The sequence below is a fragment of the Oncorhynchus tshawytscha genome, linkage group LG23 (genome assembly GCF_018296145.1).
Source record: "Oncorhynchus tshawytscha isolate Ot180627B linkage group LG23, Otsh_v2.0, whole genome shotgun sequence".
NCBI lineage: Eukaryota > Metazoa > Chordata > Actinopteri > Salmoniformes > Salmonidae > Oncorhynchus > Oncorhynchus tshawytscha.
Window position 1 is genome coordinate 9,267,838 of NC_056451.1, and position 17,123 is coordinate 9,284,960.

Consider the following 17,123-nt stretch of genomic DNA (forward strand, 5'->3'; position numbering starts at 1 on the left):
CGAGGTAGTGGGTAACTAAACCCCACTGTGATTGAATTTAGACCTCTATAATCAATGCACGGACGCAGACCTCCCTCCTTCTTCTTCACAAAAAAGAATCTTGAGGAGACGGGTGACGTGGAGGGCCGAATGTACCCCTGTCCCAGAGATTCAGTAATGTATGTCTCCATAGCCACTGTCTCCTCCTGGGACAACGTGTACGTTGGTCTAACGACACCAGGGGAATCCCTAGCCTTAGCGCAAGCCCACGATCCATGAAGTTCCCAGCTGCGCCTGAATCGACTAGCGTCTTATGCTGTAGAGAGGGAGAAAACCCAGGAAAAGAAGTTAGCAAAAACATATGGCCGACAGGAAGCTCTGGGTGAGTCTGGTGCTGACTCACCTGGGGTGAACGAGGAGTGCTCTGCCTGCGTTCCCGACTCCCAAACGAGCTCCTCCAGCACCGATCGGCAGTGTGTCCTCGCCGACCACAACTGGTGCAGGAGGAAACTCCTCCTCCGGTCCCCCTCGATGCAGCCCCCCCCTAACTCCATGGGGATGGGAGCAGGAGGGCCTGGAGGTGGAATCGACAGGGCCCGTTCTGGACGCCCGCAGGCAGCCAGCAGGTTGTCCAGACGAATGGACATGTCAATCAGTTCATCCAGGGAGATGGTGGTGTCCCAACACGCTAGCTCCCTGCGGACATCCTCCCTGAGGCTACAATGGTAGTGGTCCATCAAATCCCTGTCGTTCCACCCCGCCCCTGCGGCCAAGGTCCGGATCTCCAGTGCAAAGTCCTGCACGCTCCTCGTCTCCTGTCGCAGGTGGAACGGCCGTTCACCTACCGCTCGGCCCTCCGGTGGGTGGTCGAACACAGCCCGGAATCGGTGGGTGAACTTGGGGGTAGTGATCTCTCGCCGAGTCTGGGCCATTCCACCCTGCGTTGGCCCACTCCAGGCTCGCCCAGTCAGACAGGAGACGAGGACGCTCACGCTCTCCTCCCCTGAGGGACTCGGACGAACGGTAGCTAGGTACAACTCCAGTTGTAGGAGAAACCCCTGACACCCAGCCGCCGTCCCATCGTACTCCCTGGGGAGGGCCAGACGCAGGGCACCGGAGCCGGACGCTGAAGCAGGGGTTGGTGGTGCTGGTGGAAGGGGCGCTGGAGGAGAGGTAGGACGGCCACTCCTCTCCCATCGGTCCATCCTCTCCATCATCGGATCCATAGCCGACCCAATCTGGTGAAGAATGGTGGTGTGATGGAGGACCCTCTCCTCCATCGATGGGAGAGGAGGTGCGGCTGCTCCTGCTGACTCCATAGTAAAAGGTGCAGGATCCTGTCAAGGAGTGGAAGGTAGGAGTCAGGTGCAGAGGGTTCAAGAAAACGAGGTAATTTATTCCGGCACAAACGGTCATGCCCAAACACAGGGCGGAAAACACTGACCAACCCAAAACACAGGGTAAAACGGTCCGGAGCACAAAACCACATCCAACACTAAACATGACCACAAAATAATCCCGCACAAACTAGAGCGGGCCTAACAAGCTTAAATAGACTAGAAAATCAAGAAAACACAAATAGGAACAGGTGCAACTAATAAGACTAAACTAACAGAAAAGGAAAAAGGGATCGGTGGCGGCTAGTAGGCCGGTGCCAACGATCGCCAAGGCAGGGGAGCCAACATCGGCGGGAGTCGTGACAGTAACAGTGGCGTTTTGGTTTGTTAGTATATTTGCAACAAAGTGATTATAACACATCACTTCAAAGTTTCCATTCCAAATGTTCAGTTTAACTTTATATTCAGTTGAACTGACATGTGGTTACATAGTTACAGAGTAACTATTCAAATAATTCAATTGAATCATAATTTGACTAGTTTCCTTAAAAAGCACTCATTATTATATGCAGGCCTATCTTAGCTGCAGTTACAGTGTAAAGCTGAATAATAACATTCTGGTGATCAAAGAAGTTACTGTGTAACTTCATGGCATAAGGGCTAATGTGTGATGTTGCCCATTGTTTTGGTTTACACATTTTTTACTACGGTTGACTGACCTTTTCCTTCAGCTTTGGCTTGGCATCCTTAGCATTGACGTCACCCTCTCTCGCTTGGTCTCTAGGACCCAAGCTGCCCCTGGAAGACAAGTTGTGTCATTGTAAGCGTTTGACTCATATTTGTTGTCGCATCAGGTTATTTCCCTATGTACGTTTTGGTCAACTACTAGAGTCATTTTCACAGTAGTGGTTTCAATACATTACTACATTAGTGTAGGATAATATAAATGTATGATGTATTTTTGGTCATTTGTATGTTTTCCCACATCATATGCATTCACTGTTTGGAATGACTGAAGAATGCTCTCTATGGTACTGTAGTACGGTGTCCATTTTAGGACACCATCAGCCTCAAAACGTTAGGCTTGAGCCTAGGGGTGCCCTAAAATGGATACCGTACTGTAGCTGTCAATGTAAAAAAGTATTATTATTATTATTATTATTATCATTTTTTTGGTACTTTCTACCCCTTTTAAGTGATATCCAATTGGTAGTTACAGTCTTGTCTCATCGCTGCAACTCCCGTACTTACTCGGGAGAGGCGAAGGTCGAGAGCCATGCGTCCTCCTAAACACGACCCCGCCAGGCTGCACTGAATCTTGACACACTGCTCGCATAACCCGGAAGTCAGCCGGAAGTCAGCATGACAGAGGAAACACTGTACAGCTGGAGACCGAATTCAGCGTGCATGCTCCAGGCAGCTACAAGGAGTCACTAGAGCGCGATGGGACAAGGTCATCCCGGCCGGCCAAACCCTACCCTAACGACACTGGGCCAATTGTGCGCCACTTCACGGTCTCCTGGTCGCGGCCGGCTTCAACACAGCCCGTGATGGAACCCAGATCTGAAATGCCTGAGACCGCTGCACCACTCGTGATGCCAATGTGATGAGTTTTAATTTGAACCTATTCTGGTTTCATCTGCCTTCCTCACATTCTCAGAAAAATTGTCAATCTTACATCTCCTGGCCCCTGAATTGCAGCGAGGCATAGTTGACTTCATGTTCCTGCGTGTGTCCTGTGTGTCCATCTTTGTTTCTGATTGGATGGCTAGGTGAAAGACCCTGAATAAATTAGACAGATTGCATTTAAATAATGTCAAGTATTGAAATAGTTCATTCATCCCTTCATTCATGACTGTACAATGTATATGCTATGCTCAGTCATTCATGACTTACTGAGTACTGAATACTGAATGATTGTAAATAGTCATTGATTGACTACAGAGCTACAGTATATACAGCATATAAAGGCCTCTTTCTTCCATATTTAACCCCTTCAAAAACATTTTTGGATTTCTCTCACCTGCTTTCCACCTGGTACCTTCAGAACACTACGCAGTGTACATGTCAGAGGTCGACCTTTAAAGAAATAACAAACCAATTGAATCACTCTGCCAAGGCTGACAGGACTATATCTTCCTTTAGATGTTCAAAATGAGACAGAAAGTAGTGGTGATCTACAGTAACTAGTATAATGGAATGCCATTGTGAGTGAGGGAGGCCTGCTAAATGAACTCATTGAGACTTGCGTATGTCTCCCCATCCAGACGTGTGTGTCTGTGTTTGTGTGTGTGTGCATGCAAACGTGGGTGCTTATGTGTGTTTGTCTACAGTGTGTTCTTGTCTGTGTGACACCATGCCTGATGCTCTTACGTGCTGTCTGGACCCGACGTCCTGCTGGGATGGGGATGCTGCGGTTGGGGTAGGGGCTCTGGGTGGTACGGGCCGTCTGGTCACAGCTGATCTCTGCTGCTCTCCGGGGGGTCTGATGCTGCTGCACCCCCTTCACTCACCAGGTTCTCACTTGTGCCATTACGCCAGCCCTGACAATGACACACACCCAAGTAAGAAGACACACAGGCATAGGTGTACACACACATACACACACAAACATGTACAATTAACTAGGGGTTTTCACAAAATGAACTACAGAATAAATAGAAGAGAATAATGCAGTATTTGTGAAATGCAACAGTACCAGAAAACCAAAGTGAACACAACATGGCAGTTTATTTGATGTCCCCTCCCCTGCTAGATCGATTTGTTTCCCTTGTGTCTGAAAAAACGCTAAACAAAAAGTGGACATCTCACACAAACAGTGGTGTTGTGGTGAGTTTCCAGTCATTGCTAACTGTAGTCAACAGGTATGATTAAGAAATATATGTATTTTATAAAGAAGAGGAGTGACGTGAGTGAGTGTTGAAGGAGGACTCACGTGTAGACCAAAAAGATGAGTAAAAGAACAAGCGGAACACAGCAGAAACGAAGGACGAGGGAGGACATGGAAGACACTTCCTGTGGTGAGAGAAGAGAGGGAGGAGACATGATAAAGAGAAGTGTGTCAATATTGGACCATTCAGACATTTTGGCTACAGTCTGGCATTTTGTGTAGAACTGTGACTAAATGCCAATGCCACCAAAATGTTGTTACATACTGTGTTACTGTATGCATACAATCAATTTCACAGTTTGAAGGATGGTTTTTAAGACCTGTATCATCATTGATTCACACATTTAGGTAGCATATCAGGGGAGAATGAGATATGCAACACTCTTAGAAAAAAAAGTGCTATCTAGAACTGTAAAGGGTTCTTCGGCTGTCCCCATAGGAGAACCCTTTGTAGAACCCTATTTGGTTCTACGAAGAACCCTTTTGGGTTCCATGTAGAACCTTTTCTACAGAGGGTTCTACCTGGAACCAAAAAGGGTTCTACCTGGAACCAAAAAGGGTTCTACCTGGAACCAAAAAGGGTTCTACCTGGAACCAAAAAGGGTTATCTTATGGGGACAGCTGAAAACCACTTTTGCAACCATTTTTTCTAAGAGTGTAGGCATCATTTGAATATTAAAAGTGAGATAGAAATACTGAGGTAAAAATGTTAACCAGTTGTGAATAAGTCACTGTATTCTTTTGATTTTCCAAAGTGGCTGTCAGTCACTATGCACTCACGGTTGAGAAACAGCTTGACTCTTTCAGACCCCCCCCACCCACCCCATGTCATTGGTGGCGACACAGTAGTACGTCCCGGGCTTGTCCGGGTGGACAGTGATGTTCTGGTGATTAATAATGAAATGCTCCCTTTCCTCAACCAGCCTGTACCACTTGTAGCTGTTGAAAGGGGGGTAACTCTGACAGTGGCAGGTCGGTGCCACAGGGCTTCCCCCATCACTCTGCCACCTATTGGTCATGTTGTGAATGACCTCTGTGAGCTTTGGCTTATCTGTGATGGAAGATAATGGAATAAAACGATTCTTATACATTTGAATAGAAAGATGCATTTGTATTTTCCTTGTATTGAATTGTCTTTAGTTATACTATTAGAAGAATATAAGTTCAGGCTCTACACAAATAACCACATATGTCTTTAATCCAGAAAGTAATAGAGGACCTGAACACATTTAAAATAATGACTCTGATCCCAAATGTAGATCTGAGAGGATTGCAGTAGGCAGTATGGTTCCTCTCCTTCTATCTTGCCCTCTGATAGGCCAGGTGGAATTATCACCTTATTAAAACCTGTTAAGGATAGGGCTGACTACCGCCCCCTTTGGAGGAGTTGCGTGCCCATAGTAAACAGAAAGAAAATCTGTCAAAAATTGTTAATATATGCATATAATAATTATTATTGAATAGAAAACACTCTAAAGCTTCTAAAACCGTTCAAATTATGTCTCTATGTAAAGCAGAACTCTCAGGGCATCCATTCTTCCAAACTCTCTCTTGACAACAGAAAAGTTGGGCCAACTTTGACGTCATCGCCCCCACCCTTCCCAACCAGCTACAGATCTGGGAACAGTTCCTATCTCTTCAGCGCGATGTCCTCTTTCAGTGGGGCCTCTCATTGTGAGAATCGGGCGCTCCCTCGAGTTTTGGCGGGCTGAAACCTCCGGATCATGCGTCGGGTCAGGAGCTCCCTTTGTTCCAAGATTCACCAAACGGTGTAGGTTTGTCTGTTCACGCTAAGGATTGTTTTCTATGTTAAAAACATGCTAAAGCTCGATTCGGCACTTAGTTTGACCAGTTTAGTCGACATATAATATGTAATTTTGAAGTTTTGATGCGCATCCACTAGAATTTTGCCTGCATTTCGACCGGAATTTGTCGTGTTTGATAACCTAAAGACACAGACTTGAAAACCAAACGCAGTTTTTGGTAAGTATAACTTCTTCCACGACTTCTGATCGAAGAACATCAAAGGTAAGGGAATATTTATGTGTTCATTATGGGTTTCTGTGGACTCCGAGATAGAGGAGACATAATGCTAATTTCTGAGCGCCGTCTCATATTATTACATAGTGAACGACTACCGCCCCGTAGCACTCACATCCGTCATCATGAAGTGCTTTGAGAGACTAGTCAAGGACCATATCACCTCCACCCTACCTGACACCCTTGACCCACTCCAATTTGCTTACCGCCCAAATAGGTCCACAGACGATGCAATCTCAACCACACTGCACACTGCCCTAACCCATCTGGACAAGAGGAATACCTATGTGAGAATGCTGTTCATCGACTACAGCTCGGCATTCAACACCATAGTACCCTCCAAGCTCGTCATCAAGCTCGAGACCCTGGGTCTCGACCCCGCCCTGTGCAACTGGGTACTGGACTTCCTGACGGGCCGCCCCAGGTGGTGAGGGTAGGCAACAACATCTCCTCCCCGCTGATCCTCAACACTGGGGCCCCACAAGGGTGCGTTCTGAGCCCTCTCCTGTACTCCCTGTTCACCCACGACTGCGTGGCCATGCACGCCTCCAACTCAATCATCAAGTTTGCGGACGACACAACAGTGGTAGGCTTGATTACCAACAACGACGAGACGGCCTACAGGGAGGAGGTGAGGGCCCTCGGAGTGTGGTGTCAGGAAAATAACCTCACACTCAACGTCAACAAAACTAAGGAGATGATTGTGGACTTCAGGAAACAGCAGAGGGAACACCCCCCATCCACATCGATGGAACAGTAGTGGAGAGGGTAGCAAGTTTTAAGTTCCTCGGCATACACATCACAGACAAACTGAATTGGTCCACTCACACAGACAGCATCGTGAGGAAGGCGCAGCAGCGCCTCTTCAACCTCAGGAGGCTGAAGAAATTCGGCTTGTCACCAAAAGCACTCACAAACTTCTACAGATGCACAATCGAGAGCATCCTGGCGGGCTGTATCACCGCCTGGTATGGCAACTGCACCGCCCTCAACCGTAAGGCTCTCCAGAGGGTAGTGAGGTCTGCACAACGCATCACCGGGGGCAAACTACCTGCCCTCCAGGACACCTACACCACCCGATGCTACAGGAAGGCCATAAAGATCATCAAGGACATCAACCACCCGAGCCACTGCCTGTTCACCCCGCTGCCATCCAGAAGGCGAGGTCAGTACAGGTGCATCAAAGCTGGGACCGAGAGACTGAAAAACAGCTTCTATCTCAAGGCCATCAGACTGTTAAACAGCCACCACTAACATTGAGTGGCTACTGCCAACACACTGTCAATGACACTGACTCTACTCCAGCCACTTTAATCATGGGAATCGATGGGAAATGATGTAAATATATCACTAGCCACTTTAAACAATGCTACCTTATATAATGTTACTTACCCTACATTGTTCATCTCATATGCATACGTTGATACTGTACTCTATATCATCGACTGCATCCTTATGTAATACATGTATCACTAGCCACTTTAACTATGCCACTTGGTTTACATACTTATCTCATATGTATATACTGTACTCGATATCATCTACTGTATCTTGCCTATGCTGCTCTGTACCATCACTCATTCATATATCCTTATGTACATATTCTTTATCCCCTTACACTGTGTATGACAGTAGTTTTTTTTGGAATTGTTAGTTAGATTACTTGCTCGTTATTACTGCATTGTCGGAACTAGAAGCACAAGCATTTCGCTACACTCGCATTAACATCTGCTAACCATGTGTATGTGACAAATAAAATTTGATTTGATTTGATTTGAACGAATTCTGTAACGTTAAAAATAAATGTAACACAGCGGTTGCATTAAGAAGAAGTGTATCTTTCTAACTATATGTAGAACATGTATATTTAGTCAAAGTTTATGATGTGTATTGCTTGTTATCTGACGTTAGCTCCGGCAGATATCATCATTTCTCCGGACATCTGACTAGCATTTTTTTGAACATGGCGTCATTGTAAACAGAGATTTATGGATATAAATTGCATATTATTGAAAAAAACAAATGTACTGTGTAACATGTCCTATTACTGTCATCTGATGAAGATTTTCAAAAGGTTAGTGAATTATTTTTCTTTTAATCCTGCGGTTGTTGATTGCATATTTTGTTCAACGTGGCTAATTCAAATTAGCTGTGTCTTTGGTGGTGGTTTGACATAAATATGTGCTATGTTTTCGCCGTAAAACATTTTAGAAATCTGACTTGCTGGCTAGATGACCAAGGTGTTTATCTTTCATTTGAGCTATTGGACTTGTTAATGTGTGGAGGTTAAATATTTCTAAGAATATTTTTGCGTTCCATGCGCCACGTCCCAGTTTACGTTGGTTCCCAAATGGGTACCTGAATTAACATCTATTCATTCCTCTCAGATCTACATAGGGTGTATGTCCTAGGGGAAGTTGTCATAAAGCATCGACAGAGATGTACTCACACTTGACTTTAACTTCAACCTGTTGGGATTTAGGCAGTACAGCTGTACAGTACACTATGGGATGGGGTTGTGGACATCACCATCAACCTCTGGACCAGCCCCACTATCCTGGTCTCTCCTGCACTGATCTGGATCCAGGTGTAGGTGGTTGCATGGAGGTCGGAACGAGCCGTGCAGGTAAGAACCAGCTAGCTGTTTTCAGTCAGGACCGTGTCAGGGTGAGCAGAGGTCATCACATATTTGGGGCTGTCTGTAGGTGTCATAGTAGAGAGAATGCATAATGGAAAATGTTTATATTGGAAATCGAACATGTTTTAATATTTCATCATAATGATAATAGAATGATGATGGTGATGATGCTGCATTGTACTCACATGTAATCTCCAGCTCCTGCTCTGTGCTGCTATTCCCCTCAGAGTTCTGGGCTCTACAGGTGTAAACTCCTCCTTGCAGAAATGTAACATTTAAAAGAACCCCAGACAACATTGGTAGAATGTTGGAGGAACCCAAGAGCTGGTTGAGGCTGCATTTGAAGAGGGGAGCTAGGCATAGGTGAGTCAGAGGAACGAGGGGTCCATGTCAGAGTGAGCTGAGAGACTGGGAAACTCTACACGGTGCAGCTGATACTAACCAGGTGGCCCTCCTGGGCAATACGCACCATAGAAAGCAATGGGTTGGTTGGGCCATCTGTGGCTAACTAAAAAGCAGCATTCCCCAAGTGAGGATGGCTTTCACTTCAGCAGTAATAAATTCATGAACTTCTTTCAGGAAAATATCATGATTATTAGAAAGCAAATTACGGACTCCTCTTTAGATCTGCGTATTCCTTCAAAGCTCAGTTGTCCTGAGTCTGCACAACTCTGCCAGGACCTAGGGTCAAGAGAGACACTCAAGTGTTTTAGTACTATAACTCTTGACACAATGATGACAATAATCATGGCCTCTAAACCTTCAAGCTGCATACTGGACCCTATTCCAACTTAACTACTGAAAGAGCTGCTTCCTGTGCTTAGCCCTCCTATGTTGAACATAATAAACGGCTCTCTATCCACCGGATGTGTACCAAACTCACTAAAAGTGGCAGTAATAAAGCCTCTCTTGAAAAAGCCAAACCTTGACCTAGAAAATATAAAAAACTAGCGGTATATATCGAATCTTCCATTCCTCTCAAAATGTTTACAAAAAGCTGTTGCGCAGCAACTCACTGCCTTCCTGAAGACAAACAATGTATACGAAATGCTTCAGTCTGGTTTTAGTCCCCATCATAGCACTGAGACTGCACTTGTGAAGGTGGTAAATGACCTTTTAATGGCATCAGACCGAGGCTCTGCATCTGTCCTCGTGCTCCTAGACCTTAGTGCTGCTTTTGATACCATCGATCACCACATTCTTTTGGAGAGATTGGAAACCCAAATTGGTCTACACGGACAAGTTCTGGCCTGGTTTAGACCTTATCTGTTGGAAAGATATCAGTTTGCTCTGTGAATGGTTTGTCCTCTGACAAATCAACTGTAAATTTCTGTGTTCCTCAAGGTTCTGTTTTAGGACCCCTATTGTTTTCACTATATATTTTACCTCTTGGGGATGTCATTCGAAAACATAATGTTAACTTTCACTGCTATGCGGATGACACACAGCTGTACATTTCAATGAAACATGGTGAAGCCCCAAAATTGCCCCCGCTAGAAGCCTGTGTTTCAGACATAAGAAAGTGGATGGCTGCAAATTTCTACTTTTAAACTCGGACAAAACAGAGATGCTTGTTCTAGGTCCAAGAAACAAAGAGATCTTCTGTTGAATCTGACAATTAATCTTAATGATTGTACAGCCGTCTCAAATAAAACTGTGAAGGACCTTGGCGTTACTCTGGACCCTGATCTCTCTTTTGATGAACATATCAAGACTGTTTCAAGAACAGCTTTTTTCCATCTACGTAACATTCCAAAAATGATGCAGAAAAATTAATCCATGCCTTTGTTACTTCTAGGTTAGACTACTGCAATGCTCTACTTTCCGGCTACCCGGATAAAGCACTAAATAAACTTCAGTTAGTACTAAATACGGCTGCTAGAATCCTGACTAGAACCCAAAAATGTGATCATATTACTCCAGTGCTAGCCTCCCTACACTGGCTTCCTGTTAAGGCAAGGGATGCTGTTTTACTGCTAACCTACAAAGCAGTGCATGGGCTTGCTCCTACCTATCTCTCTGATTTGGTCCTGCCGAACATACCTACACGTACGCTATGGTCACAAGACGTAGGCCTCCTAATCATATCCTAGAATTTCTAAGCAAACAGCTGGAGGCATGGTTTTCTCGTATAGAGCTCAATTTTATGGAATGGTCTGCCTACCCATGTGAGTGACGCAGACTCGGTCTCAACCTTTAAGTCTTTACTGAAGACTCATCTCTTCAGTGGGTAATATGATTGAGTGTAGTCTGGCCCAGGAGTGTGAAGGTGAACGGAAAGGCTCTGGAGCAACAAACCGCCCTTGCAGTCTCTGCCTGGCCGGTTCCCCTCTTTCCACTGGGATTCTCTGCCTCTAACCCTATTACAGGGGCTGAATCACTGGCTTACTGGTGCTCTTTCATGCCGTCCCTAGGAGGGGCTCGTCACTTGAGTGGTTTGAGTCACTGATGTGATCTTCCTGTCTGGGTTGGCGCCCCCCCCTTGGGTTGTGTCGTGGCGGAGATCTTTGTGGGCTATACTCAGCCTTGTCTCAGGATGGTAAGTTGAAGAAGACATCCATCTAGTCGTGTGGGGGCTGTGCTTTGGCAAAGTGGGTGGGGTTATATCCTTCCTGTTTGGCCCTGTCCGGGGGTATCATCGGATGGGGCCACAGTATTTCCTGACCCCTCCTGTCTCAGCCTCCAGTATTTATGCTGCAGTAGTTTGTGTCAGGGGGCTAGGGTCAGTTTGTTATATCTGGAGTACTTCTCCTGTCTTATCCGGTGTCCTGTGTGAATTTACGTATGCTCTCTCGAATTCTCTCTTTCTCTCTTTCTTTCTCTCTCTCGGAGGACCTGAGCCCTAGGACCATGCCTCAGGACTACCTGGCATGATGACTCCTTGCTGTCCCCAGTCCACCTGGCCGTGCTGCTGCTCCAGTTTCAACTGTTCTGCCTGTGGCTATGGAATCCTTACCTGTTCACCAGACGTGCTACCTGTCCCAGATCTGCTATTTTCAACTCTCTAGAGACAGCAGGAGTGGTAGAGATACTCTTAATGATCAGCTATGAAAAGCCAACTGACATTTACTCCTGAGGTGCTGACTTGCTGCACCCTCGACAACTACTGTGATTATTAGTATTTGACCATGCTGGTCATTTATGAACATTTGAACATCTTGCCAATGTTCTGTTATAATCTCCACCCGGCACAGCCAGAAGAGGAATGGTCACCCCTCATAGCCTGGTTCCTCTCTAGGTTTCTTCCTAGGTTTTGGCCTTTTTAGGGAGTTTTTCCTAGCCACGTGCTTCTACACCTGCATTGCTTGCTGTTTGGGGTTTTAGGCTGGGTTTCTGTACAGCACTTTGAGATATCAGCTGATGTACGAAGAGCTATATAAATACATTTGATTTGATTTTGATTTGTGGAGAGGAGGAGAGTTTTGAAACTAACCACCATACTAACCACCTGTTCAAATGTTTGTCAGAGAGGACAAGTCCTCATGAATAAGCTAAACAAAATATCTTATATAATATCTATTTATCTTAATTTTTCTTAGTCCAAGATTGCGTAGCAGTCGGACGTCTGTTTTTGTCTTGTCCCATCCAGTGTATATATTGTTTTCTTCGTATTTATTTCGCATATATTTTTAATCCCACTTTCCATCTATGGACTGAACATACTCTCCTGCAACCCGCCTCACCCAAAGTGGTACGGATCTGCTATTTTTATACTTTAGAATGGGAACCCCCACCAGAAGCTAGCCAGCTAACTAGCTAGTAGTCAGCCACTGCTAGCGGTCATCCCCGTTAACTCGGACATCCGCCAGCCTCAGCCCGGTCAATTCCTGCCAGTCTGCACAGCACGATATCAACCCAGAGCATATCGGACTGCTTTTCTCTACCACATCTCCGGATTCCTACCGCAAACTCTGCACCTTTACACCGGACCATCACAGGTAGCTAGCTGCAATCCGAGAGGCTACTGCTGGCTAACGTCTCTGTCCCGAAGCAAGCATCAGATAGCCTGGAGTTAGCCTCGAGTTAGGCCCATCTCCCAGCTAGCCGAAGAAGTTCATCAGCCAATTCTTGGGCTAAAATACTTTGTTTGCCAATTGGCCTGGACCCTTTACTGTAGACACAGAGCCCAGCCGATCCAACATGACTGGTCTACCGACATAACCGTCCGAGGTGGTTTTAACAGGCTCTTCTGTTGCGACGTCCCCGGATGCCAATCTGCTAGCCCCGGCCCGCCAGCTGTCTGAATCACCATGTCTCCAGCTCGCCTAGACTAGCAGCACTACTGAATTGGCTCCCTGACTTGTCTATTGCTACTCACTGGACCCGATGATCACTCGGCTACACATGCCTCTCCCTCATGTCGATATGCCTTGTCTATTGCTGTTTTGGTTAGTGATTATTGTCTTATTTCACTGTAGAGCCTCCAGCCCTGCCCAATATTGTCACATGCGGTGACCTCACCTGACTTAACTGGTGCCTCTAGAGACAAAACCTCTCTCATCGTCACTCAATGCCTAGGTTTATCTCCACTGTACTCACATCCTACCATACCCTTGTCTGTACATTATGCCTTGAATCTATTCTTCCGCACCCAGAAATCTGCTCCTTTTACTCTCTGTCCCGAACGAACTAGACGGACAGTCCTCCTCTCTTCCTCTGGTGATGTAGAGGTTAACCCAGGCCCTGCAGCCCCCTGCACCACTCCCATTCCCCAGGCGCTCTCATTTGTTGACTTCTGTAACTGTATAAGCCTTGGTTTCATGCATGTTAACATTGGAAGCCTCCTCCCTAAGTTTGTTTTATTCACTGCTTTAGCACACTCCGCCAACCCGGATGTCCTAGCCGTGTCTGAATCCTGGCATAGGAAGGCCACCAAAAATTCTGAAATTTCCATCCCTAACTATAACATTTTCCAACAAGATAGAACTGCCAAAGGGGGCGGAGTTGCAATCTACTGCAGCGATAGCCTGCAGAGTTCTGTCATACTATCCAGTTCTGTGCCCAAACAATTCGAGCTTCTACTAAAAATCCACCTTTCCAGAAACAAGTCTCTCACCGTTGCCGCATGTTATAGACCCCCTTCAGCCCCCAGCTGTGCCTTGGACACCATATGAGAATTGATTGCCCCCCATCTATCTTCAGAGTTCGTACTGTTAGGTGACCTAAACTGGGACATGCTTAACACCCCGGCCGTCCTACTATCAAAGCTAGATGCCCTCAATCTCACACAAATTATCAAGGTACCTACCAGGTACAACCCCAAATCTGTAACCATGGGCACCCTCTTAGATATCATCCTGACCAACTTGCCCTCCAAATACACCTCTGCTGTCTTCAACCAGGATCTCAGTGATCACTGCCTCATTACCTGAGTGCATAATGGGTCAGCGGTCAATCGACCACCCCTCATCACTGTCAAACGCTCCCTAAAACACTTCAGCGAGCAGGCCTTTCTAATCGACCTGGCACGGGCATTCTGGAAGGATATTGACCTCATCCCATCAGTAGAGGATGCCTGGTTGCTCTTTAAAAGTGCTTTCCTCACCATCTAAATAAGCATGCCACATTTAACAAATGTGGAACTAAAAACAGATATATCCCTTGGTTCACCCCAGACTTGACTGCCCTTGATCAGCACAAAAACATATTTCAGCATTCCGCATTAGCATCGAATAGCCCCCGTGATATGCAACTTTTCAGGGAAGTCAGGATCCAATATACTCAGTCAGTTAGGAAAGCTAACGCTAGCTTATTCAAACAGAAATTGGCATCCTGTAGCACTAATTCCAAAACGTTTTGGGACAATGTATAGTCCATGGAGAATAAGAGCTCCTTCTCCCAGCTGCCCACTGCACTGAGGCCAGGAAACACTGTCACCACCGATAAATCTACGATAATTGATCATTTCAAGAAGCATTTTTCTACGGCTGGCCATGCTTTCCACCTGGCTACCACTACCCTGGCCAACAGCTCAGCACCCCCTGCAGCAACTTGCCCAAGCCCCTCCCCCACTTCTCCTTCACCCAAATCCAGACAGCTGATGTTCTGAAAGAGCTGCAAAATCTGGATACCTTCAAATCAGCTGGGCTAGACAATCTGGACCCTCTCTTTCTAAAATGATCCGTCGAAATTGTTGCAACCCCTATTACTTGCCTGTTCAACCTCTCTTTCGTATCATCTGAGATCCCCAAAGATTGTAAAGCTGCCGCGGTCATCCCCCTCTTCAAAGGGGGAAACACTCTAGACACAAATTGTTACAGAGCCATATCCATCCCGCCCTGCCTTTCTAAAATCTTTGAAAGCCAAGTTAACAAACAGATCACTGATCATTTTGAATCCCACTGTACCTTCTCCACTCTGCAATCTGGTTTCCAAGCTGGTCATGGGTTCACCTCAGCCACGATCAAGGTCCTTAATGATATCATAACCTTCATCGATAAAAGACAGTACTGTGCAGCCGTCTTCATTGACCTGGCCAAGGCCTTCGACTCTGTCAATAACACCGCATTCTTATCGGCAGACTCAATAGCCTTGGCTTCTCAAATGACTGCCTCGCCTGGTTCACCAACTACTTCTCAGATAGAGTTCAGTGTGTCAAATCGGAAGGCCTGTTATCCGGACCTCTGGCAGTCTCTATGGGGGTACCACAGGGTTCAATTATCGGGCCGACCTTTTTCTCTGTATATATCAACGATGTCGCTCTTGCTGCGGGTGATTCCCTGATCCACCTCTACGCAGACGACACCATTCTGTATACAACTGGCCCTTCTTTGGACACTGTGTTAACAAACCTCCAAACGAGCTTCAATGCCATGCAACACTCCTTCTGTGGCCTCCAACTGCTCTTAAAAGCTAGTAAAACTAAGTGCATGCTTTTCAACCGATCGTTGCCCGCACCCACCCGCCCGACTAGCATCACTACTCTGGATGGTTCTGACTTAGAATATGTGTAAATGACACAATGAGACAATAACAAATAAGTGCATAGGGCCAATCATTTCCCTAAGCTAGAAATGCAGAAATATTTTTTGAGGAAAACATAATAAAGCTTACCAGCTTGTTTGCTGCATTAACCAAGGTTGCATATCTTCCAAGTCTTCATTGTCTTATTTGTCCATTCATCAGTTGCCTTCATTTTTTGGGCATCTAACTTGACCTTTAGCTTTATTGTTGCACCACAGAACATGCACTTCTTTGATGCGACTCCTATTGATGTGTTACAACTAGGACACAGCTTACAGCTGGAGCCAGGAGCCATTCTGCATGAAAGGTGGATACGAAAGTGTCAGAAAGAATAGCCCTATACACATAACTTTGACTGATGGAATGCACCAGGGGAGGTCCACTCTGGCATGGGGCTTGAATCGTGAGATACGAATAGCAATTCATAAAGAGAGTTTGGCCAACTAAGGAGATGACGTTGAGTTCACATTAAACGTCAAGCCCTGACCCTTCTCAACCCCATTAAAGAAGTGCTGTGTGTGTGTTTGAAGGTGACATGGGTTTCAAAGACTCAGTCATATGGGTCAGATCAGATAATGGACCTTGCCTGGTACTAAAACTAAGCTTGAGGCTTTAGTTATTTTCTGTTTAGTGTTTTTGTTGCACCTTACAGGACTGTTCGTTTGTCGGTTTGTTGTGTTTGTTCAGTATTCATCTTCATTAAAATTATTATGAATACGTACCACACTGCACTTTGGTCATCTTCTCCTTCTTTCGACGACACATGTCACACTGTAATGTAAAAATGTGTCATACTAACTGTTGACTACTATTGTAACCTAGATATAGGTTACCTGCCATAGCCTCAGGTGCATAGTGAGTGTTGTTAGTTGACAGATTAAACAGTACCTGGGCCAGTGGGATTTGGTTACTTATTTTAAGCTACAATTTTTTTAATAATTTCCTCCAGTTGGTTGGCATGTTTAAACTACAACCTGGTTTGGTTTTTGAAAACACAAGAAATGGGAAGAAAGCTGAATTAAAAGAGAAAAGGTCTCCACTTAAAATGCAGCCAGAGGATGGATGGAGAGATAGAGAGGGGGAGAGAGAAAGAGGGAGAGAGAGAGCGAGACCAAGGCCTGTACTCTGGAGCGGGATCGATTTGGAGGTGGAAGGTCCGTCATGGTCTGGGACGGTGTGTCACAGCATCATCGGACTGAGCTTGTTGTCATTGCAGGCAATCTCAACGCTGTGCGTTACAGGGAGGACATCCTCCTCCCTCATGTGGTAACCTTCC